The 26,336-nt window shown below is 42.1% G+C and overlaps 1 protein-coding gene and 1 long non-coding RNA gene across 4 annotated transcripts in view; one reads left to right on the top strand and one right to left on the bottom strand.

Moving 5' to 3' along the window:
- TBL1X (transducin beta like 1 X-linked) overlaps nucleotides 1-4,028 on the bottom strand; it is a 196,404-nt gene extending 192,376 nt beyond the window's left edge. The window contains exon 1 of one of the 3 annotated variants that reach the window (XM_054078594.1): nucleotides 3,945-4,028. The gene's annotated coding sequence lies outside the window, so the exon portion shown is untranslated. Of the gene's footprint in view, nucleotides 1-2,348; nucleotides 2,367-3,366; nucleotides 3,423-3,944 lie in introns of those variants that run through there. The other 2 variants (XM_054078604.1, XM_054078624.1) reach the window with 2 other exon arrangements.
- A 14,014-nt stretch (nucleotides 4,029-18,042) lies between these two features.
- LOC128854074 (uncharacterized) lies at nucleotides 18,043-21,726 on the top strand. The gene is made up of 4 exons (XR_008452974.1): nucleotides 18,043-18,142; nucleotides 19,849-19,916; nucleotides 20,047-20,136; nucleotides 20,232-21,726. It is a non-coding gene; the product is annotated as an uncharacterized LOC128854074 (long non-coding RNA).
- The last annotated feature ends 4,610 nt before the right edge of the window (nucleotides 21,727-26,336 follow it).

Genomic DNA, 26,336 nt, shown 5'->3' with positions numbered 1-26,336 from the left:
AGGAGGAGGGAGAGGAAGAGGGAAAGGAGTTTAATTTAGCAGCTGAAAAGGACTTTACAAAATTACTTCCACCTTGCCTTATAATGAAGATTATGAAAAAAAGAATCTGCCCTCAAGAGTTGCAAAACCTTGATCCTTTTACAGGCAAGCTAGTGTACATAATCTAAAATAATACTAGGAATTAAAAGAGTAATAGCAAAGAGAACGCGGGGTATGGATCGCACGTTGCAAAGGAAAAGGGATGCCCGCACCCTCTTTGCACAGAGCAGCCCAATTTATCGGCAGCAGCGCTGCCAGGTGTTAACAACTCTACTCTCTCCTGCTAGCTGAGATCACATTATTGTACCGCAGATAAGGCACTACAATCAGCTGCTGTTCCCCTGAGTCAGTTTTTTCCACCATTTACCCTCCTGGTTTTCTGTCTCCCTCACTTACTCATATTACAACATTTTCAGGGCAAGAACCGACGTCTACAATATTCCCAAAATGGCCTGGACTTGATTGGTGGCCCCTTGGCACTACTAAAATATAAACAACATTGGTTCAATCCAGGCTCCAGTACGAGTTCTTAGCAGCGGACTTCAGCAGCAGCAAAGAGAAAACAGCAAGAGCCACCGGCACCAAAACGCTCAGCCACAGCAACTGCCAGGCTAAAGCCCTGGGATGGGTTTTCCAGGCTCATCTCCACAACAAACCGAATTCAGCATATCACTAAATCCTAAGCATGCTACACTACTGACTTAACTGGGCTACTGAGAAACAACATCCCGTCCACACAGAAGGACATTCTCCTCTACTCCCTCCCAAGTTCAGGGATGCAGGCCTTTGATGGCTGGTGCTGCCAGAGGAGCTCTTCCAGGAGGCACAGCACATTACACGTACCAAGTGGACAACAAGTCTACTTCTGGGCCCGTTGTCAGGGAAATGGGAAAAGCCCATCTGTAAATCAATGACACGCACAAAACTGTACAAACTGGTGGAGCGGAAGCCTGACACTGCCAGGCGCAGACACATCCCCCCTCCCCTGTTGAGGATTTAGTTTATTTTTGCTCTTTTGATACTCTTATTGTGGAGGATACTTGCCACCCGCTGTAAAGAAGAACAAGTAACCTAACTCATACCAGTGGCATGGCAGAAGACATTGGAGATACCTCACTCAATCAGGTGGGGGAAGGGCAGAGGACATATTCTGATGACAAGTTATCTGCAAAGTGTTTTTTTCCTCCTACGAGACTTGGACAATTGTATAGTTGCCAGTGTTTACGTATATGTGCAATTTTTAATCCTCTTTGCTTCTGAAACACATTTCTTCATCTTAAAGGAGGGAAAAAAAAAAACCCAACGCTGGTTGTTGCTTAGCTCACTAAAGGTGTTAAACTGAGACAACTACAGCAGCTCTGCTCAAATCTGCACCGGTTTTACCATTATTGCGTGTAGTCCAAAAAAGGTTTAACACACTTTCAACATGATAGCACCCTCCCCCTCTCGTTTTCCTTTTTCCTCCCACCACCTCTACAAACCTTCTGTGGGAAAGCTTCCCTTTTTTACTATCGCTCCCCTTGTGATGTTGCAATTATTATCCATAATTGGGTTTTTTTTTTTTTAAAGAAAAAGAAAACAAAACAACCAAAAAAAAAAAAATCAAACCAATGCCAAAACACACCAGGACAATCCTGTTCTCTTGCCAAACATCTGCTACCACTGAATGAATGTATTTAGTTTAAAACCTGCCCAGTGTTTCTGCATTTGACAGCACAGTAGGACCGGGAGAGGCCTAAATCCAGCATGTGCCGTCACATGGTAAGCAAGGTATATTATGTTAAGACTCACACGAGCCACACGAGCAGTCTCGGTTAAAGGATCACTAATAAATGGGCCAATGAAGAAAGATATGACATTGTATTTTGTCACAAGTAAAGACCTTGTATTTATTACCTCCAACCAGACTTCCCACTGGCACAATATATTTATATTCATACACTTAGCCTACGAGTCTTGAAATTTTAATTTTAAACTCTGTTTTATTTGTGGAATCAAAGAGTGGTTTAGGTTGGAAGGGACCTTAAAGGTCACCCAGTTCCAACCCCCCTGCCATGGGCAGGGACACCTCCCACTAGATCAGGCTGCTCAGAGCCCCATCCAACCTGGCCTTGAACACCCCCAGGGTGCTCAGATCATCACTCGAGGAGCATTCCAGTTCCCTGCGACATTATGCTGCAATGTTTTCCTTTGCCGTGGACCACTCGGTGAGCTCCAAGGGAGCAGAGCGCCTCCTCCCCTCCCCCTCCAACACACACAGACACCTCCAAGACTTGTGCCGTCAAGAAAAGAGAAAACGCCGTACAAACCCTCGCGGAGAACAGCACGAGACATGTTAAGACAACATAAAGGAAAGCCTTTATCCAGCCTAAACGCCGACTTGGAGGAATTAATACGCAACCCTAACTTTTAGGGTGTGGCTTCGTGGTCCCCCCCCCCTTCCCTTTTCCGTGCCTACTGGAGAACCCAACAGCACCTCATTAAACAGGTCAAGGGTCATTCCCTTTACATCACACCGCGACGAACTCAAAAGAAAAAAAAAGAAAAAAAAAAAGCCGGGATTCACCCGGCACCACGAAACCGGGGAGGGGGCTCGGGGGAAAGGTGTCCCCCAGCTCTGTGTCCACCAGCTTCGCACCCAGTCCCGTGTCACCCCCTCCCCGCTCCATAAGCCGCACCGACGCCTGGAAGGAGCCGGTGTGCAACAGGTCTGCAACCCTGCTCCAGCCCTCGAAGGGACTCCTGCCTCCTGGTCCCCCCAAACACACGCCTTCCCCGGGGGGCTCCCCCTCCGCCAGCCCCGCAGCGCCAGCCCCGGGCTCGGCAGAATAGGGGAGGGGGTGCAGGGAAGGGGGAAGGGATGCAAGGGCTGGGGAAGGGGTGCAAGGGAAGGGGGGGGAAGGGAAGGGGGGGAAGGGGCTGGGGGAAGGGGTGCAATGGCTGGGGATGGGGTGCAGGGAAGGGGCTGGGGGTGCAGGGAAGGGGGTGCAGGGATGGGGGAAGGGGTACAGGGGAATGGGGGTGTGCAGGGGAAAGGGGAGTGCAGAGGAAGGGGGGAAGGGGTGCAGAGAAGGGGGTGTAGGAATGGGGGAAGGGGTGCAGGAGCTAGGGGTGCAAGGAAGGGCTGCAAGGGCTGGGGGAAGAGGTGCAGGGAAGGAGGTGCAGGGAAGGAGGTGCAGGGAAGGGAGGGAGGGGGTGCAGGGGAGGGGGTGCAGGGACTGGGGAGGGTATAGAGGGATGTGGAAAGGGTGCAGGGGCTGGGGGTTCAGGGGCTGGGGGAAGGGGTGCAGAGGCGGAGGGGATGGGGGGGGTAACTTGTTTACCTACTTGGAAGTAAACTTCGATGCACGGGAGCGACCGGCCCCTCCGCCCGCTGCTGATTCAAGCCCTGGCGATGAATGGGATCCCCTCCCCCACCCGGGGCTCTGCAAACTCCACACTTGAGCGTGAATACCTCGCATTCCCCCCCCCCCTTTGCTTCCCCCCCCCCCCCCCGAGCATTTACCCTTTAATCTTTTAAGAATAAAACACATTAAAGCACCGTCTCCGAAGTAGGGAGCTGCTCCAGAAACTGTCCCCCTCCCCCATCCTTTGGGGCTCGGAGGGGGCAGAGCAAAGCACCCCCATAACCCCAAAGGCAGCTCCGTGGCTCAACGAATCACACATACCCCCCCCCCAAAAAAAAATAAAAAACAAACCCCAAAACAACCCAGGGTTTAAAAAACTTGTTCCAAGCGACCCCCGGTCCCCGGGCGAGGCTGCAGAGGGGACACTGGAAGGGAGGCTTGTCACCTCGGTGCGCGTTAAGGAGAAAGGCGGGGGGGGGGGATAATAATAATAATAATAACAATTAAAAAATAAATAAAAAGGATCCTCGGGATGAATAATCCGCTTCGGAAACTCACCTCGCTCAGCGGGCGTTAAAGGCACAGCTCCCGCGGGCGGCGAGAGGGGGGGATGGGGAGAGGGGGGGATGGACGGGGGGGAGGAGGAGGAGGAGGGGGGGGAAAAGCCTCAACTTCTGCGGGCGGAGACTTTTCCCCTCTCACTGGCGGCTCATGGTGCGGCTCCGAGTCCCCCCGGGGTCCCGGCAGGAGCCTGCGAATCCCCCTCGCCGCCGCCGCCGCCTCCTCCCCTGGGCGCGCACAAGGAAGTCCCGGGCAGTGGGAAAACGGAAAGTTGGGTTGTGTTTTGGGGGGAGGAGGGGGAGGAGGAGGAGGAGGAAGGGCGATCGGTCGCTCTCCCCTCCTCCTGTCCGGCGGTTTTGGGGGTTATCGGGGCGCGGCTCCCCCCAACAGCGTCGAGGGAGAGGAGGGGGAGCCCCGGGGATGGGGGGGGGGGCGAGGAAGGGGGGGGATGGAGGGTGCCCTCGGGTGACTCCTGGCACTCGCTCCCACGCGTCGCCTGCGGGGCTGGGGTTGGGCTTTGGCAACAGCCCCCCCTCCCCCCGTAACAGAAACGCGGGTGACAACAGCTCCCGCGCCCCAAGAGCCTCCATCCCCCCTATCGCAGAGGGCAGCCTCTACCCCTCACCCCCCCGCCACACACGGAGGACACCCTGCGTTCGCACACATCCCCCCATGAACACAGAGGGCAGCCTGCACCTCCCCATCCCCCACAGCAGGGAGGACAGCCCCCACCCGCACACCCCCACACACATTACCCTGTTACCATTACTGTCGTTATTATTATCATTATAAAGTTTGAGGCCGTTGAGGTGCGTGAAGCCCCTCTCTGATGAGGCCGATAAACGAGAGGAACGTATTATTGTTAGTATTATTTCTATTATTAAGACACTCCACCCAACCCCCATGGGCAGGGACACCTCCCACCAGACCAGGCTGCCCAAGGCCCCATCCAACCTGGCCTTGAACACCTCCAGGGATGGGGCAGCCACAGCTTCCCTGGGCAACCTGTGCCAGTGCCTCACTGCCCTCATCCTTAAGAATTTCTTCCTAATGTCAAGCCTAAATCTTCCCCATCATCATCATCTCCATCATCTTTATTATAACATTTTCTACAGTCATCATCTTCTTCATCTTTATTATGACATTTCCTATCATTGTCATCTTCATTATGACATTTTTCTATCATCATCATCATTACCATCACTTCCATCATCTTTATTATGACGTTTTCTACCATCATCTCTTATTATGACGTTTCCTACCATCATTATCTTCTTTGTTTTTATGGCATCTCCTGTCATCATCATCTTTATTATGACATTTTTCTATCGTCATCATCATCTCCATCATCTTTATTATGACGGTTTCTACCATCATCTTTATTATGACATTTCCTACCATCATCATCATCTTCATTATGATGTTTCCTACCATCATCATCTTCATTGTGATGTTTCCTACCATCATCATCTTCGTCATCTTTATTATAATGATGGTTTCATTTATGATTTCCTATCATCTTTGTGACATTTCCTATCGTTGTCATCGTCACGTTTTCTATCATCTCCATCATCTTTATTATGACATTTTTCTACCATCATCATCCTCATCTTTACTATGACGTTTCCTATCATCTCCGTCATCTTTACTATGACGTTTCCTATCATTACCAGCTTTATTATTACTTTTTCTATCATCGTCGTGTCCATTGTCTTTATTATTACGTTTTCTACCATCATCATCATCTTCATCTTTACTATGACGTTTCCTATCATCTCCATCATCTCTATTATGACATTTCCTATCATCATCATCTTTATTATGACGTTTCCTATCATTACCAGCTTTATTATATGTTTTGTATCATCATTGTCGTGTCCATCGTCTTTATTATAACGTTTTCTACCATCATCATCGTCTTCATCTTTATTACGACATTTACTATCATCTCCATCATCTTTATTATGACGTTTTCTACCATCATCATCGTCTCCACCTTTACTTTGACGTTTCTTGATCCCGCGCGGCTGCGGCGGGAGCTCAGCCGGGCCGGGCCGGGGTGGGGGCAGGCGGCCTCCCTTAGCCGTGAATCAGCAGAAAGGCGCTTTTCCGCGTGTGCCTGGCCGGGAAGACGCGACCCCCTCGGGCAGAGGCGCCGCCGCCGCCCCCTCGCCCCGCGTCCCTCCCCGCGGGATGATGCAACGCTGCCGGGGCTCCATGTGCTTTCCCCTCCCCCAGCTCCCGCCGTCGGCTTTATTTTTTTTTTTTTTCCGCCTGGCGGGTCACCCGGCGGCTGATTGATTCTCCTTTCGCCCTGCTCAGTCATTCGGGGTTGGAAAGTAAATAACAAGTTGACATCATTACCGCGCTCCGCAGCGCCCCGCCGCGCCGCTACCGTCCCACCGCGAGTAGCTGCGCACGCGAAAATAAAGCACCGCGGCCGCGCCGCAACCCCCCCACCCCCAACCTCACGGCCAATGTCCCCCTCACCCTCCCGCTCCCACCTCAGGGCTGATGCCGTGCGAATAATCAGATGAGCTGGATGGTTTTGGTGTTCTTGGTTCTTGGTGATGAGGCACCCAAAGGGATGTTTATCCCCCCTTTATTTTTTTTTTTCCAAATGACCTTCCCTCTTTTCTTTTTTTTTTTTTTGGTCTTGTTTTGACATTATATGGAATTTTGCACTCGTTATACATTGAGTGCAAAGCCGACGTATGTGCTCTCACTGAGAGTTCTTATGGAAAAATGTGATGTCATCCCAGGCAACGTCACAAAGACCACAGCTACACACATCCATGTACGTGTTGAAATGAGAACTCTCAAAACACTGGGAAATGTTATTGCAGGATAATGGGATTCATTGTCATATTCAGAGCCTGGAGACCGCGGTGCGAGGCCATCAGCGCTGAGACAGGCATAGAAGCGAACGTCTCCTGTTCTAAACAAGCTCCCACTTGACGTACTGTTTTTTTACAAAAGCAAAACCTACATTAGGTTTTTATTACTTAACAATGTAAACAAACCAAAATCCCTCCAGATTTATAGCAAGATGGCATTCAATATTTAGTTCTTGTGCTTTTCATTTGTTTGGTTTTAGTTTTAAAGTCCTACGGGCTTACAAGAGAGACAAACTCATCAGAAAAAGGGTCCCAAGTCAAGACTTGCATAGCTTCCGAAGCTTGGTGGCCCCGTAAGGGCACTGGGACCATTCCCACTCCTCCTGCTTTCTGCAGAGAGCAGTTAATGTCTCACCCCTCTATGAGTTCTTCTGCTCCTCGCTGCTCAGCAGGGCTTGGCACTCTGTGGCTGCAGCCCAGGAGGGCTGTGGAAAAGCACCAGGGAAGAGGAGATGTCCTCAGCCACAGGCTTCAGTGAAGGGTAGCATTCCAGGTCCATCCTGGCCCAACCTTCAAAGCCATGTGTTTGATTATCCATCGCTAAGGAGCAGCACGTGCTCATCCTACCCCACCTGGGTGTTCTGGCCATGCACCAACCCCAGTGTTTGAACTTTCAGCTCAGAAAGCCAGCAGGACACAGCCAGGTACCCAAATAGCTTCTCCCAGGCTGGCAGCGGCCAGCCATGCATACTTTTCTGCTGAGCGGGCAGGGAGGTGGAGGTAGGCAAGGAAAGATGAGGTGGTGGGGAACTGAAGATATTGTGATGGCAGGGAAATTAAATTACAATTCATTGACTCACCCTTTTTTAAGTGGGCACAACCAGTGCCCCTTATCAGAGCATTCCGAGTCCTGCTGGACATGAGACAAACAGAAGAGGGCAAGTCTGAAAAGCTATGGATGTCTACCTCTCCTTGCTTTCTGAACTGGTCCCTATGGCCAGTCCAAATTGTTTGTGTATGGCTGTCTGAGCAGTGGCAACAGCGGGTTGGTCTGAGCCATGCTGGGAAGCCGGGCAGGCTACAGCTAGCCCCTAGGGAGCCGAGGTTAAATATTGATGTAATGCTTGCCGAGAACTTAAAATCAAGTCTGTCAAGGAAGGTGTTTTTTCCAAACTATGCTTGGCTAAGGGGAGCAGCACATGACCCATGAGAAAGACTTGGGGTATTTTCCAATTAAAAATACCCCAACTATAAAAGGATGGTAGATTAAAAGATAGAAGAATGAATCGTTGCTCTGTCCGTTACAGTAATTTTGGCCTTTGTGCAACGGAAGACCCCAAAGCAACCACGTATGAAAGAAATCATTGTGTTTTTAATAGTCTTGTTTTTTCAGTTTCATAGCTCATGACGCGGTGATAGCAATCAGTGGCAGTGCCAAACGAAGGAAGCCAGAGCTGTGGTTTCTTACCCTCATTAAAATGGAAACACAAACCTGAAACAATCAAAGTCAAGGGCTAGCAGGGTTGGCCTACTGTGGAGATAATGGGATCATAAGACAAAATATTTTGCATTTTAAAAGATGAAAGCCGTGTTATTTTTCCAGTCCTTCATCATGGTATATTGTTTTGGTAACTGTTCCTAACTATGTTTTGCCCCCATACCAGGTTTTTCTGTTCTTTGGCTATACAGAGGAAAGTAAGTTCTCTTGGATAAGTGCATCATTCAAAAATAAATAATAGGTTCTACTTTTGCATAGCTGTATTTAAATAAATCTCACAAAAAAAATCTGAAATATGGATTAATTATTTAACCCTGTTATGAAATGTAAAAAATGTGGATCTGGTGATCTCATTAAGTATTTAGGAGAATTAATATAAAAACTTTTGTCACAATAGTGAAAACTGAACTAGTGTTTTAACTTGAATCGATGCCTTGAGACTATTTGGATACAGGTGCAGTTTGCAATTCTTATGCTGAAATACATAGTCTATAAACTGAAACATGGACTAGGTGATCTTTATGGCCCATTCCAACCCAAACTATTCTATGATTCTACGATCCTATGATTCTATGTTAAGCACTAGTTCTGTAACACTCAGAAATATGTTAAACATAAATGCTTAGCTTTCCTATTGTGAGCTGTTCTCACTTTAAAGACTTTTAGCACATCATCATAATTGTTGTTATTATTATTATTACTACTACTACTACTATTATTATTCACATCCACACATCCATGGGGGCAGGCTTTGATTTCTATGTTGTGAGCCTCTTTACAGTACCTGACATTTTTCAGGTAAGTGTTCTCATAGAGTCATCCATGTGAGCAACTGCTCCGCAGCGCTGAAAAACAGTTTCTCATTTAGCCACTTGTTAATACCAAGAGTTTCAATTTTAAAAGGAAATTCTGATTGACTAAGATGTTTTCAGGAATCGAGACCATCACTGGTATTTTTTTTCTTCACATATTACTTTGTTGGTATCTTTGGACAAGCCTGAAAGCTTTTGCTTATTTCACAAATACTTGTGCCAGCAGACCCCTTGAGTAAAACAACATTATCGAAAAGCGAAAAGCAAAAAGCAAAGTAGAAGACCACTTTTCAAAGTTTTTGGAAGGCAAAACTGTCCGAAATATTTTGATACTGCAAAGCAAGCATGGCCTGATCCTTTTTATCTCCTCTCTACCCTTTTTGTCTGGATAGTTTGCTTCATGTGGCTTGTAATACCTGCACTTTCTAGTGCTATTTTCTCATCCACCTTTGCGAGATGTGAAGATCTAGATTCCTTGGACTCTAACAGGAATTTGATCTAATCTAATAGGAATCTAATAAGTTCTGGTAAGAATTTTGATGCTATCATGCTGTTGCAGAGGTTGCAAAGCATGATGAGCTACTCATAGTTTAGTCCTTGTGCCATTATACAATCAATGCACATCTTCCACTGCTCAGGGGCACCGCGTATTAGGTAAGTGTTACGCTGAGTGTATTTTTGGTTTTTATATAAAAAGATAAGAATGTATTTAGTGATTATTCCAGAGTACAGTTGCAAAAATTTAAATAAGTTAGGGCAATACTCCTATTTACTCTATGGAAGATATTGTTATGTGTAATTGTTATTACTTAAGGTAAAATAAATGAGAAACTTTGATGTATGTAATCTATGCTCCTCTGATCTCTTTAGTGGGCTGACACGAAGGGCAGAGCTAGCTATATGGGTCCCTTAGGAGTCTCAGATGGAACAAAGATTTTTTATGTTGCTCTAATTTACTCTTAGAGACAGTTTGGCCTCCTGCCAGTCTGGGATAGAAAGAAGAGCGAGGTCATCATCTCTTGCTTTGTCTTCCCTCATCCATGCAGTGTTGCCTGGCCCTAGCTGTGCTGAATTAATGTCTGGGATAGTTCATGATTTCAAGCCTTTTTTTCCTCCTGTGAAAAATTTTAGAAGATAAAGTAGGTTCACCTAGGAGCTGACTGCGGAGTGTGAAACACCTAGAGAATTAATAGGGTCAGAGCTCCTGCGGAGAAGCCAGACTCGGGCAGAGATTGTGCTATGGATGTGAGAGATGTTAGCCATGTATCATCCCCCTTAGTTGCTCAGGTATTCTGGAGGTATAAGAATCCTGAGCATTGTGACGGTGCTGTCAGAGGTCTCCCCTTGTTCCGTGACAATCATCTTACCCTCCAAGGTCAGCAGCAGGATCTCTACCCTGCTAGCATACTTCTCAAAGTGGCTAAAGCAAGGTGGGACCCATGAACCTGCCCCTGGAGAAGAGCTAAACTTCCTGAAGACTTCTTGTTAATACAGATTACAGAAAGAGCCCAGCAGGGACTTTATCAGGAAAGCCTTAAGGATAGACCAGTTGTTTGCACGGGGAGTGCACATGCAGAACAAGCAAACAATTTACATGGAGCAAGACATATCTATGTCTGGATAAGCAAGTAGCTCACCACAGGTGGGTGGGATGAAACAGTGTTTGTAGGGACCAAACATCCGCATTGTGCCAACATCAGCCAACATCAGATGCTTCTTGGGGCTGGGGGTGTCCAGCTTCAGTTTGGTCCCTCAGAATGCCTGACAGTAGTCATGTGGAGCACCTTGGATACACTCCTAAGGTGCACCAGCTGGGTTAGTTTCACCCAAAGGAAAAGCACTTCTCGCACTCAGAAACTGTGCTCCTCTGTGTACAAAAGCACAACACAGGGTGTGGGGGGAAGAGTCAGGAGATTCAGTTCAGAAGTGCACTCCTGATTCAGACTAAGGCTGCGAGAGTTTCCTGTTTCTGTTGACATTGTACTGTGTAATACTTTACACTTTAAAAGGTTCCTCTTAATTCAATGGGATTACTCAGGATTTAAAGCATGATTCATTGTTGGAAAATGCAAGATGCATGGATTGCTTCCCCTGCCAAATGCAAACTTTTTGATTCAAGAGTTCTAAAATGGCTTTTCTTTACACAATCTCTATGACTACCGAAGCATGTGAGGTAGGCTCTGTCATTTCTGGATGTAAGCTGCCATTTGGGGGAACAATGTGTAGAGGGTCAAAGGTTTCTAAAGAAACTCATATGTGTGATGCTTACGCTGGCAGAAAACTAACCTGACTGGGAGCACCTTGTATGGCCAAAAGAGCTGCTGTGATTACTGGATACACTGAAAGGGACACGTAAGGAATTTGTATTAGCTCCCTGCTTGGCACTCATGATGTGGCTATTACTACAGTAGTCCCACTCAATTATCTCTGTTTCATGAAGGATGATGATAAATTGGAGGGACTACAGAGAAAAGTACTAATAATGATGAACAGAGTGGAAAATGTCTTTTTTTTAAAAAAGACAGCAAACTTTTAACTTGCCAATGAAGTAACTCAACCCTCTAGAAGAACCAATGTGTGGGAAAAGAGCTAGCAGGGGACTCTTCAATCTGTCACAAAAATGCAGGGAGATCTACAGCTCTAAGTTACACACAAAGTAGCAGGGTTTTAAGGACAGAGAAAATTAACAACTGATATGGATATTCTTTAATTGGAATCTTAAATCAAGCACTGCTACTGAGTTTCAAAAGGCACCTATGAGTCCTACGGCCCACGTTACAATGTTATATGCTCAGAGTAAACTATCAAAATAGTGCTTTCTAGCCTTAAAAAAAAATCTTCAAATGGATTTCTGAGACGAGGTATTTTTAAGAAGCCAAAAGTCTGTCTATTTACCTATTGATCTATTTAATACATATTTACATTAAAACTGTTGTTTATGTCCTGACAGCAGGGAAGTTTTACTTTCCCTTCCTAATAATCATGTGCATTGTCTCTAGAGGTGTGGGCAAAATGACTGCCTTTCTATTTTTAACAGGAATAGCTTTGAATAAAACAAACATTTTCCCTGAAGTTTAGGGATTTTTAATTTTCATATTCCAAAAGTTTTCTTTAGGACCTCGTCCAAGAAAGAGAAGAAACAAAGAAAAGTGTAATACGCAAACCTTTCTCTCTAAAAATAAAGCAAACTATTACAAGGGTAATGAGTCAGACCTGCTTTTCAGGTGTGATTTCCGTGTGACCCTAGTTGCCTTATTACAGTTTACACAGGGTTTACACCCTCTTTTCAGAGGGTTTCACAGGGTCCAAATGCTCTATATGGTCATGAATAAAAATGCATGAGACGGAAGAGAAAGTTAATTTTCTATGATTAAATTTTAAATACAGTATTGGTAAATGTTTAAAAGACAGGATTATGGTATTCAAAATTTAGTAAAAATGAATATTTAAAAATTCAAAATATACTTAATTCAACACTTTGGCCAACTGTATTTAAAATCTGGGCATTTAAATTAAGACACTCAGGTACCAAATCTATTTTTGGTCTCTGTCTTTTTCCCCTTGAAATCAGCAGTGGTTTTGCAGTACTTCAATGGGAGTATAATAAGGCCTTTCACTTTCGGTGCCTTATAATTACTGGAAGAACAGTGGGTAAAATAGGGATGAATGCACCTCTAATAAGTAGTCTTTTTTGTACTACTGCAGTTCCTAACTAACACAGAAATTCATTTCAAGGACTGAACAGCAATGAAGAAACAGGTTCTATAAATCAGTAAAAATCTCCATTAAAACCAAAATGATTCCTTAATTCTTTACTGCCCATATTCTCAAATCAGGTATTCCCTTTTCATCTGTCAGTGCTTCCTTCCTTCCTTCCTTCCTTCCTTCCTTCCTTCCTTCCTTCCTTCCTTCCTTCCTTCCTTCCTTCCTTCCTTCCTTCCTTCCTTCCTTCCTTCTTTCCTTCCTTCCTTCCTTTCCTTTCCTTTCCTTTCCTTTCCTTTCCTGCCCCACCTCCTAGTCACAGCACGAACCTCATGGCATTAGCCTCCAAGGCAGCCCCACACCACACAAATGCTACAGTTCCTCCTTTTCATTGAATACCACGGTGCCGATTCTTTTTCTCACTAATTCCAGCGTTTCCTTTCAGAATTAGAAACGATGGTCAGGAAAGCTAACAGGAATGAGGCAGTTCCTATATGCCCCTTAGCCATCTCCCTTGAATATCTTCCTCATGTGACTAAGTTGAACCACACATTTTGAGACTTGCAAAATTAGACTTGACAGCTTGGGCTTCAAACTGTAGCATCCTCTGCATTGTGTCACGGTCAATTTGTGACTGGCAATATTTTCACAAGCTGCAGTTGCTTATGATTCCTCTGTGTAATTGGCTCTGTGTAGGCTGCCGGCTTTTTTGTTTTCTTTCCTTGATAAACAAGGGAAATATTAAGAGGACCTAACAGATAACGTTGTTCTGTATCCTCTGTACTAAGTTCTTTTGTTCTTTTATTTTCAAGACTTTAAATATTTCATTTAAATTAAATTAAATTTTGTAATGAAGGGTGTAAATCTCTGAGTCAAGTTGAAATATTTCGAATCATTTACATAAAATTCCTAGTCATAAACTGATTTCTTTACTTACCTTTCGAACAGAATTAACTTTTCAGCCCTAAGCTCGCTTTCTTCCTCTCCTTTTCTCTTTCTTTTTCTCTCTTTCTTTCTTTTTCTCTCTTTCTATCTCTCTCTCTTTCTGTCCTTTCCTTGAGGCTAACCCTATAATGCTAACTAACTTATCTAAGTTACATTCCTAACTCTGTCAGCCCTGAAAGGCTGGAGAAAACATAACTGAAACATGTGATGTGAGCCTACAATTTTCATAAATATACCAAAAGGGGAAGTGAAAGTGCCATTGGGTAGGTAGTGATTAAACTTACTATGTTTCTTTTTTTTAAAAAGAAAAACTTAGAACTGAAAATAAGCATTGTATACATTATCAAAAATTAAATGCTTTTGAAAGAAAGGTTAGATGAAAAATCAACATTTCATATGAGTTCCAGTGTGACACTAATTGTGGTGTTTTTCATTTCTACATGCGAACAAATCTAGGTCAAGCCCTCGTGGTAAGAATAGAGGCAATGTCTTCATGTACTTATTGTGGTGTATCTGTACATTTATTTACTTGCTTCCCTATTAGAATTTGAAAGGTCCTGATACTGAAATTAGTGAGGCAAAAATACTTAAACCAATATGCAATATATAAAGGACTTTTGCAACATAGGGAAAATATCATGTTTAAAAGATATCAACTAAAATGGCATCTAATTTCAGCACTAATTGTTCACAGAATTAGTTTGAAGATTAGGGTGAGACTGTGTTATTGTTAAAGCTGATTGCTCTGTAACTTTCCAGACAGAGAAAGCTGGAGAAGACTGGATTTTTTTAAAGTCTTATGGTCTCTCAGTTCTACAAATCCCAGTCCCTTCAGATGAATTTAGGCTTAATTTGGAGTAAGAGCGGCTGCAAGATTTTCTGATATCACACAATTTCCCTAACAGCCTACATTGGCACTCATCAATGTTTATATTTACCACTGTAAGAGTAATGAGTAGCCCAGCTAGAAAGATTTATCTGCGAGCTGAAGTCATGTGAGCATTTGCAACTGGAGTGTGGTCACTAAATACAGTATAATTACTTTTTATCTCTTTCTTTTGCTGGGTGCCAGGAGAAGCTAACCAGCTTGTCTTCCATAAGGATGAGCTTCCATGGAAGCTTCCTGATTGCTTGCAAAGGCACAGATTGCCCAAAACTTTCTGGCAGGGTATATGCTAACTTTTTTGTGGTTATCTTCTTTTACTAAGTCTTCAAATTGCTGTAAAACAGCAAAGCAATCATCAGACTCATCAACCAAAACAAAGCTGTGAAATTACTTATTTTTCAACAGTACTTGAGGGCTCACAACCATAAATGTGTATTTATATACATGTATTTGTGCACATCAAGAAATACCCGGACACAATATACTTATAATTTAAAACCCCAGGCCTTGGACCTAACACATTAGACTTTGTCCTGACAAAGAGTCCTGCTGAAATCAACGGGACCAATATGCTCTTTCCCGTATCCTGTCGGTTCAAAGAGAAAGGTTTTAATGTTCCAGTTGCATTGCAGGGCTTTTGTTGTTTAGTGATACACTAGGACCCTTATTATCATCCATCCAATTATAGCCATGTACACTTTACTTCCCAATAGTAATTAGAGCTTGAAGCTTGAGATTAATCTGTGTTTGGTCCTGCATCTACTCAAACCCAGGATCAAAGCAACAATAATTTTTCTCTTTATGTTTTGCCTTTGTTTTGAGGGTAGCAAATATATTTCATTTAGAAGTTTCTTTTTTTTTTTTTTAGTGACAAGAATTGTAGAAGAACAATTTTTTTATTATGAGTTGGTGGACAGGTTGCAGGCTTAATGTTCTGCCTAGAAATGGTCCCAGAGTATTAAAGTTATCAAGAGCCTAAAGGGCATCCTGTAGGTGATAGCTAATGTACTTTTCCCCCTCTAGACTGAATTTTGTACTTTTTTTGTAGTGAATATAAACATCTCATTGGTGTGATTGTATTATTTCCCAAATGGTTTGCTAATACTTGAGAAATGCTGTCAACAAAAAATGGAGTCGAGTAAAATGCTTATAATTATCTCTAAAATTAGTACACCCTTTAAAGAGTGTATTTACACGGCCCATCAACAGAACATTTAAGTACTTTCAGTACGTATTACTTGTATTTGCAGAACAATTTCCTTGCCAAAGTACACCAAGGAGTGGGAGAGATTGCAGTTAACAAAGTAAATCAGAAAGAAATATTTGGGGAGGTTTTTTTGCCTATACTTCATATAAGATTTGTAAAGAAAAAAAATCTTTGATTCTAAGTTCAAAAAGACCTCATTCATTTACCTTACTCCTACTAACTGCCTGTTTTAAGCCACAAGCCTCTATGGCTATGAAAGAGTGTGAGCTTGAAAAGGAAAACTATTATAATGTCCAGTGGGTTCAACATTCTCCGAATAGACATTTTCTGAGTTTCTGAAAGTCTTGGAGCGGATTTCTTGCTTTATTAAAATCCGTAGTAAAATTATCATAGGCAAAATTATCACAGGCATAACAATACACTTCTAAACTTAAAGGATTGTGTTTGTTTTTTTTAAAAATTAATGAAAGTTGGCATATTAGGGAATGTATGACATTTCATACCACCAAAAAAAGCAATAAATGAAGAAATTAGATTACTAAATGAAGGTACAGAAGTAAAATTGGAGTTGCATGAGCATATATCATAAGAAATGAGCACGTTTTCCTCAGAATTGTGGACAAAGTCACTATTAAAGTAAAATATCACACGTGGGCAAACTTTGTCAGTGAGGTATTCAAATGTATTTTAATTTGGATTTACATTTTCGTTTACATTTCTGGTTTAGGATTTAATTTTTTCCATTTCTGGTTAAGAATCTGTAAGCTCAAACCCTACAATTTCCTTTGTGAGAAGGACATACAGTTGCTGAATAATTTATGTTGTGTTCATAAGATAAATCATAAGTGCTGGTGCTTCTCACTCCCCCAAATCTGAATGCTTTCATATTAATAATGCATTCATGCTCCTGGTACCCTGTGAAATAAGGTAAGGGTTTTACAGAGAAAATGGCAAACACATAAAGCCATAGGGTTTCTGACTGATTACAACAACACAATCTCAGTCAAGACATTTTGATGGCAAACCATTAAGTTTAAAGCAGAGTGCACGTAACGTGAATCTGTAGACTGTTACTGTGGATGCAGTTGGTATAAATGACCATTTGGGAACAAGTTAGAGAACTATAGACTCAATCATGTGAATGAGATCTTTTACCCCTCAGCAAAGATAATTTGGATTTTAGCAGCACTTCCTATCTGTCATACCTGCATGTGGAACAGGCAAAGAAATTGAGGTGGTGCAGGACGAAGCAGGTGGGCTGAGAGTGATGGTGGATATGCCAGTGGGCTGCGGTTCATGGGGACCTTGGCAAGTTGGAGAAATAGGCCAACAGGAGCAAGTACAGTTCAACGGATGCAAAAGCAGAGCCTCGTTCCAGGGATGGAGTAAGCCCCTGAAGCAGAAATCAGAGGGGCACGAGAACATTGATGGCAGACAGAAGCAGGTCTGGTAGGGGTGTCCAGGGGCTAGAACCCACCTTGCTTGAGGAAGAGACAGGGCTGTGGTGTTAGTTTGGCTTGGAGAAAGCCCCCCTAGACTCACTGTAAATATTTGGTGGGATAGGAGAGAAAAAATAGTGTCCCAGCTTTGATTTTGGCCCCATGCAGGGCAGAAGCTGGGACAGATGACTCCATTTCCACCCAAATTTGTTTGAGTCTGTGATTCGAAGTTCACAGGCTGACTCTGCTGGAGCACAGAGACTGTGACGAGAGCAGCACCTCTGTTACAACAGGGTATCCTCAGAAGCCTAATTTCTGAGACTCTTATGCAATGGCAAAGTGTTTATTTTACTTTGCCCTAAGAGTCTGCTGAAAGGCAAAACCATCCTACACATGCCATAGGGGAAGGCAGGAGTTCAACACTTCCAACAACAATAAAATAGGAGAATGTTTGTTTAGAAATCTGAGCATGATTTTAATGGCCTAATATTAACTGGCCAGGTTTGAAAATGATGGTCAAATTATAAATAGAGCTGGGAGCCACAGCATACAAAAATACAGTTGTATTTGCATTATAAATTTTATATAAATAGAGAGGGAAAATAGCACTGAAATTTTTCAGGCTTGAATTCCAGCCACTCTGTTCACATGAAACCTGTTCTTTCCCTTGTTATTTTTTATTCCTGCGCCTGTGAAACTTGGCTTGGGACTGGCCACCTCTCTCTCCCACTGCTAGCTCCTCCCTCTCCAGCTTTTACAGCCCTGTGACTGCTAATTTGCTTTGCATAAGAGAGATCAAGAACAGGTTCAATGTTTCTAATCATGACTGCCTCCTTCCATGCTAAAACGTGGTGTGGGATCATTAACAGGTGGGTTCCCGCAGAGGTATATGGGTCTAGCATGGCCACAGCTGCCTGGAAGAATATATATTTTATTTGGTTAAACTTTTTAAGCATTCCTCTTCCAGCCTGTGTTTGTCTATGTGCAAACTGCAACTGCTCAGATTCCCGGTTGTTTGGAGACAAACATGACTGGCAGTAAGACACTGATTTTGCTGTGCTGTTGCTGTTCTGCAAAATCTTTTGTACCATCTGAATTTGTAGCCTGCTCATTTCTTAATCAGTCTCTGAAGAAAGAAGCATGGAAAATACGGACGTTTTTCCTTCTGGAACTCTTTTCACTGAGTTTTGGATGCTATCTGTTAAAGAAAATGTATTAGGCATGTTATGAGCTATGCTGCCTGCTTGTGCCTTCCTACCCATCCTGAAGTCTGTGTTTTCCTTCTTGTCTTTCTCTGCTAATGCTATTATACTGTTTTCTGCTCCTGTAATCTTCCTAATGTGCTTTGCTATCTGCGTATTTATCCCCTAAATTGAAACCAGCGTATCCCCATTCAAAATAAAGTACTATATCATAGTATTCCTGATATGACTTAGGGTTTGCTTAGATTATGTTGTAGGTGTAAGAGTGGTGCTGCTATGGGCGTCCTGGGCTCCAGAATCCTGCTGCATGCTGAGTGGCTCTGGGGGAAGCCCTTGGGGCATCCTGATGGTGGGCACATAGGAGTTTTGCTGTGGCGAGCAGCTGGTACTGGGCTCCTCGCATCTGCGTGAAACAGTTGACTGCTGGCACCAGTGGAAGTTATTGCTTTGGCTTTGATAAGGCCTAGTCTGGATCTATGTAGGTTTTGCTGAAAATGTAAGTCAGCTCCCAGAAAGTTTTTCTTACTTCTGGGAGGTTTCCTACTTCAACAAGTTGTGAAGAAAATGGCCTGGATTGTAAATTTGTTTGTCGGTCCTAAGTGAGGATATTCTGACTTGAAATTCCTGATGGGCAACCGGGAAATGTGCTACATAGCAGGTCATAATAAAATATAGCATCTTTTTCCAGAGTTTTGCATTCACTCAGCCACTCTTAAGGGTACAGTGACAGATTGGATCACTCCTTGCTCTTCCTATCACTGTCATTACCCTTATCATTCCTGCCTTAGTTTGCTCATGGTGGGAGATCAGACTCAGTTTTCCTAAACACTCAAACGTGGATTTAAGATGTAGTCTAGTCTTGCAGAGAGATACTGTACTTTTTACTTCCTCTGAAACTGAATAAGCAATTGTCACAATCCAAGCTATTCTGCTGAATTTAAAGGAGAAAACATTTGGGAGACCCTGTATGGGTGGCAAAACCAGGCGCTAGGTAAATGTGCAGAGCAAGAATATGCTTATTAAATAGGCAACAGAGAATCAGAGGAAACCATTTCAGTTTATATTCAAGTATATTATGGCACTGTTAATAGGGCCGAAAAGAACTCCCCGAGCATTAACACGCACAGTATGAGATGCAGAGGTGGTAGAATCTACATAAAGGTGAATAGACATGTAAAACCAGAATAACTTGTTAGAATTTACATTGTTGCTGCCTTGAGGGTATGGCAACTATTTCAGCCACCTTTTCGAAAATCATTCAGGTTTTTTTTTGTGGGGTGGATTAAAAGACAGCTTTTTTTTTGTTGTTTTTTTTTTAAGGTCAGGGAACAATGCCAATGATAAATCAAGCTAATCTTGTGCTATTCTTTCAGAATAATGAAAGAACTCCATGGAAAAAGGTACTGTTACTGATCATGGACTATGAAAGGAGAAAGGCAAGGTTAGGTTTATGTTCTTCTTCCTTCTTTTTAATTATAAAGATTAGGTGATGTATATATGTCTCTGGATCTATACATTCGTGTCGTGGTAGAAATTCAACTCTTATCACACTTTCCTATGTGACCCCTTAGAGTCTCCAGACTTCTGGACAAAGGAGAAGAGGAGAAAATTATGACAGCAGAAAAAACTATGCAAATAAATCCTGAGTAATGAGAGGGAAGGTGAGTTTTATTCACACTGTTTGGTTTTGATTTTTAACTCAAGTACTGAAAAACACTCATGAGTAAATTTATCTCTCTGTCTTTCTTCGGGGCAGAAAAAGTTCAAAGTGAACATGTGAAATCTCCAATGACTCCTCAAGCAAAGATGTGAGAGAATTAGCCTTCCTGGTAGCTTAAAGGTGAAAAACCAAGAAGTAAAATGTTTCTTCTTACAAATTTTATCATGCATTTAACATTCATATATTATTGAGCAACATGTGAATTAATAGTTTATCTTTTAAAACATTATCTAGATTTTTTGAACAAATAGAGAATTGGATGGGCATTCATCCATCTTTTTATTACTTTTTTTCTGCATTAGGGAGTGATATTCATTTCCACAAGCCATAACAAATAGTACCATTTGCTGTAGGATTTGCTCTCACCTGGGACACAGCCTGTTGTCTGCCTTTACTACAAAAAGATGTCTCTTTTAAAGCAGGGGAGTCGGCATGCATTACTATCCTGCTCTAAAATCCCAGTAGCATCAAATACAGTTTTTAACTACACTGTACTTCAGCAAGACCAGCACTGAACTTTACAACAAGAGGTGACTCTACCTAAGTATTTTATGATAAAATCAAGAACGTTTTTTTACTTGAAGGCTGTGTCCTGGTTTCAGCTGGGATAAAGTTAATTTTCTTTCTAGTAGCTGGTATAGTGCTATGTTTTGGATTTAGTAGGAGAATAATTTTGATAACACACTGACGTTTTGGTTACTGTTGACCAGTTCTTACACAGAGTCAAGGCCTCTTCTGCTTCTCACACCACTCTACCAGTGAGCAGGCTGGGGATGCACAAGAAGCGGGAGAGGACACAGCAGGGACAGCTGACTGTAACTGACCAAAGGGATCTTCCACACCATATGACATCATTCTCAGAGTATAAATTAGGGAGAAGAAGATGGAAGAGGGGGACATATGTTGTGCTGATTGTTTATCTTCCCAAGTAGCTATTATGCATGATAGAGCCCTGCTTTCCTGGAGATGGCTGAATCTCTGTCTACCAATGGGCAGTAGTGAATTAATTCCTTGTCTTGCTTTGCTTGCATGTGTGGCTTTTCCTTTACTTATTAAACTGTCTCTATTTCAACCCACAATGTTTTTCACTTTTACTCTTCTGATTCTCTCCTCCTTCCTGATGGGGTGCAGTGAGCAAGTGGCTGTGGTGTTTAATTGTCAGCTGGGGTTAAACCACTATAGGATTTTACTTGGGAGGTGGGTGCTGGGTGGCAGGGATGAAAAGAATATATCTCTTTTAGTTAAAACAACAACAACAAAATAACTCCCTTTTTGTGTGGACTGGTAGGATCCAAGGTAGATCATAAACATAGGGAGGGAAAAAAGGTATATCCGTTGAATCACCTTTTACAGCACTGCATCTTGATTCTCATAATGTACCCATTGAATCGATTCTGTATTTTTAAAATAGGGCAGCTTTTCAATATGTGTGCATTGCTATGAATCCTCAGCAGTCCATGGAGCTATGGTTCTTACAGCAGTTGAAACTTTGACCTTTCAATCTTTTGCTTTTGTCTGTCTATATCACTGCTTTTCCCTTTTTAACTGTTTTTGAAAACATAATAAAATGATTTTTTTAATAGTATTTAATTCCTGCTTACATTGATATCCTCCAAGAAAGCTTGAACACCCGGGGTTTGTTCACATACAGGATTTACTCAATATTCAGTGTGTATTAATTTTTTCATTAAATCTTAGTGGCTACTAAAACTTAGTCTATACCTGAAGAGACATGCCTATGAAATTAAAATGACAAAGCCTGTTGCTGGAGGTGTTCCTTGTGCCACAGAAAAGATTCTGTTTCCTGTATATTTAAACCAGCTCTCCAAATCAGGATGTGTTGATAAAAGGCGTGCATTTTGCTTGAACAACTGCACCTATATCAAGGTTTTGCTGTCCCACCTAGTGGAAGGTAAACTAACAAACTGCTTTCAAAGATCATCTTCTTGCTTCAGTCTTAGAGCAAAGCCTCCATAAAACTTTTAAACTTGGATTAAAAAAAAAAGAAGATAAAGGAAATATTAGTGGTAACTGAGTTTGGTTGCTGTCATGTAAGTCAAGTAAAAAGAAATTACACCTACTCAGAGTGGAATGGTGATTCAGATTGTTCACCTTTAAGTTGAAGAGCCTCTAAAAAGAAATTTGGTTCTGTTTCTACGTGGATGTGCGTGGGAGACTGACATTATCACCTTGCACTGAAGAAATGATTCTCTCAGTCCCTTTTCACAGCTAAATAAGACAAGCAGTGCTGGTTTAACAAAGAACCACAGATAGCAGGACTGATTATAGCCCACGTTGAAAGAGGAGCTTGATTCAACAAGGTAGACGAAGGTTGGATTAATCATGGATCATATTTCCCCTACCACCAAAGCCCTTATGTTACATTACACCTGTCACTGTGCTACATTTCTAGAAAGTCAGCCCAAAGCTCGGATTCTCCACCAGCCTCATTAGCCCTTGGAGCAGACTCTGCTGACTTTGAGGTCCGTACCAAGTCACCTCTACTGCGTGTGTGGTCAGTGTAAAAATACATTAAAAGAGCAACAGAGCAGCACAGTTTTAAAGGTGTCAGTCTCTCTTTCTTAGCTATGTTGCTGAGCCGTATTAACTACAACATGAAAGACTCCTTTATTTAACAGGTCAGGTGTGTACTTTAAAAGATCACTTGACAGTTACCTTTGATAGATGTTCTAGTAGCTTAGGTCACCTCATTTGGGCTCCAAGTCAGAAGTAAAGGCTAGCATAAATCTCTGATTTCCCTACTCCAGTATTGTTTTTAGATAATGTTATCTGTTCCACTACATTGTTTCCCAATTACTCTATGAGGTTTGGCTGCCTTTAAGGAGATAAGGACCTCAGGAAAAGTTTTTGACATTGAAGACTTTAAGCCAAATATTTTTATTAAGATCTTTCTCACACTGTGAATATTAAGTATTTATAGCTACACTGAGCCAAGAAGAAGGCAGTGCTTAGGTACTCCAGCTGGGTTGTTTCTATAAAGTTGGCAGACTTTCTGACTATTTTAGTGACAGTGTAACTCTATTCACTTAACTTGATGCAGAAAATGTATTATGAGTGGCCATTAAAACTCTATTTCTCTTTTTCCCTGAGAAATCTGCCTGAAACCTCTTGGAAATCACAGTAACATACCTGAAAACAGCTATCAGATGCATCTTTGCATACCACAACAAGGTGCCCTGCAGAACCTCTCATAGGATTAGATAGAGCAGCTGCTGAGAGGGGGGACGCTGTCTGCTATTACTTCCAGCGGCCTTTGATAGCTTTGCCTGACTCTGCATGGTTCAGGGTAGATATATCTATGTTTTCTTGACAAGCATTTTATGTACACTACTGATTTAAATCAGATTTGAAATTTAACTTCATGTTAACAAATGTAGGGAAAGTTTGAGGAAAAAAGCTGGAAGCCTCTAACATGACCATTATAAATGCTTTAAAAATATTTACTGAAGTTTCTTTGGTTTGGCCTGAAATCATCATAGATTAAGTGTATCAAAAAGAGGAGAGGGATCACCAAAAGGAAAATTTATTTTTTTTGAGAAAAACAGTATAAAATTCAGGATTTCCAGCGTGCATTTTGGAGCTGGTCTTTTGGACGTACTTGTCTAGAAGTAGAGGAAGGGAAGAGAAAGAGGCCAGAGAAAATGAAACATGAGCAGGAGGTTGAGCATAGCCAGCTTTCAAATCAGAGCAGTTTAAGGTGCACGAAGAGACAAGAGTCAGGTTCGTAGCCAGGATATGAATTTTCTAGGACAAGTTTGATTTGCAGACATCCTTTCAGTGGCTGTAGGCATTTCCTGCTTTGGCTGCAATTTACTCAGATGTGTAATGGAAAGAGGAAAAGATACGCGATGAAGTTAAATAGTGTCCTTTGAAAAGTGTGAATAAAAGTATGCATAAACCATAGACTGTTTTTAAAGCCCAATGGAAAAATGAATAAAGTCAGGAAATGGTATAAGCTGGCATAAGTCTATTTGATGGTAGTATGGTCTTTTACCTTAGGTGAGTATTTGGCTCCTTTTTGTTCATGTTGTGCCAAGACTTTCACACTCTCAGAGTGATTTTATTAATATGCTGCTAGCTCTTTATTGAACCCCACCTGGCAGGGTTCAAGTAATTCTTCAGAGATGCTGAAAGACCCAAGTTGACGCTGGAAACAATGTACCTTGGAGGCTTTCACAATTGGCCAGAGTGTTTTGCACTGTAGAAAACCAGACCCTTTGTATTCATCTTAAATAAAGTTAACATCTTGCATTTTGTCTGATAGGTTCATGAGTAATGACCTCGATCCATTAAAATGCAAGATTACTAATGAGAAATGTTATGAAGAGCTGAGAGTACTAGAAACTGTATGTGTGAAAAAAAAAATCACTTCGGGGCAATATAATTCTCTTTAGACAAGGACTACTTCTTCTATTTTTGTTTAATTAACACCTAGCATGCTTAGACCTGGCTCTGTGGCTGCAGCTTTTATCAGTTTTCACCACTCAAATAATATAATATGTGTGTGCACATATGAAACTGCTAGCCACATCTTAAACCAGCACCTAATTTAGAGCATAAAAATATATCCTAGTCAATGAATGGAACTGGCTATATGTGTTCAAAAACGTATAGCCAGAGCAGAATGATTGAGGAAGGAGGTATTGACAACCCTCTGAACTCATTAATTCTCAAATTGGTCCCCATAGACAAGGCACATACTGTGGCAGGAAGGGATGAATATGAGGAATTCTTGACCCACTATTGAGCCAGGACGCTCCTCCTGGACTTCCCTAGCACAGGATGAAGGAGGAAGCTGAGTAAGGTGATATCAATGCCCATCAGTCCCTACCTACACGGCATTTACAGGAAAGCTTATTTCCCAGAAGACAGGATTTTATCTGAGATTGCAATACTGACTTAGAATCACATCATGATTTAATTAAAAAAGCTTGTACTACATGGAATTAATATGGAAAGGATTAAAACCTGGGTCACTTGTAGATACACAATGGAGTTATTATTAGGAACATATAAAAAAAATCCTGGGCTTTTTAGTGGGCTCACTAGAGGGTGGCTCCATCTGATGAAACATCATTCTAGACATCGCATCTGTGCTAATAATATGCGCAGATGACAGAGAAGTTGGTGGGGTAGTAAATAAGGAAAAAAAGTTACCTGTGCTGTGCAAGCTGAATGGCTTAATTTGGATGTCAGGGTGAGCATGATGCATTTAAAAAAAAAAAGGTAAATGGAAAACAATACATACAGAGCAAAATTGCAAGTTCTGGTTTGAGGATGGAAGACTGTCTAAGCAAGAAGTTGCACAGGGATGTATTTAGTAATCTGCAGTAACCGCCTCAAGATGAATGTTCAAAGGAACTAAATGGACAAGAAAACAATTGCCCTGTGGGCATCTGCAGATATCTTGAACCTTGGTGGTACAAAACAGGGCACCAAGTAGAGAAATGCTTGTGCCTATACATGTCACACTGAATGTAAAATCTTATGTCCAAGCAGGATAGTTGCATTTCAGGAGGAAACAGAAAATTTGAGCAACAGATAGGAAGACAATATGATGAAGTAAAATCTACTAGACAAGCTCCAATATATGTGAGGAATTAACCTTACAAGTTTAGAAGAGAGGGTAACTATAGATAGATACTTAAGCAATGAACAGCTGTTTGGTGGTGTGAGGTGTTTGACCTTTCCATAAAGGTATTATAAAATGTAATCACTGGGAAGTGATGTTTGAGAAATGGAACTTCAGAATAAGATGTAATTAAGATGATTAACTCCAAGTATCATCTTTCTACTGAATGCTCCATTCTGCCATCACAGTTTTGCACCTCAAGAAATTATAAGAAATTTATGTCCAGCCATAGTTTCAAATTTGATTTTAATTTATGGAAGAAATCTGCATGTTCTGATTAAAGAAAGACAAAGAAGCCAACAACACTAGCTAAGAACCACCTCTGTATTAATTAAACAGCACTGGCTCTTATCTACTTATTGATTTCATGTTAATTAGCATGCCAAGCAGTCAATGCAAAGGATCACACAACAGCAAGAATCGAAGCATTACCCTTTAAATAATAAAAAAAGTGAAAGTAAACATAAACAAAACCTATAATACTCTAT

The sequence above is a fragment of the Cuculus canorus genome, chromosome 1 (genome assembly GCF_017976375.1).
Source record: "Cuculus canorus isolate bCucCan1 chromosome 1, bCucCan1.pri, whole genome shotgun sequence".
Lineage (NCBI taxonomy): Eukaryota > Metazoa > Chordata > Aves > Cuculiformes > Cuculidae > Cuculus > Cuculus canorus.
This window is presented reverse-complemented; position numbering and strand designations above follow the sequence as displayed.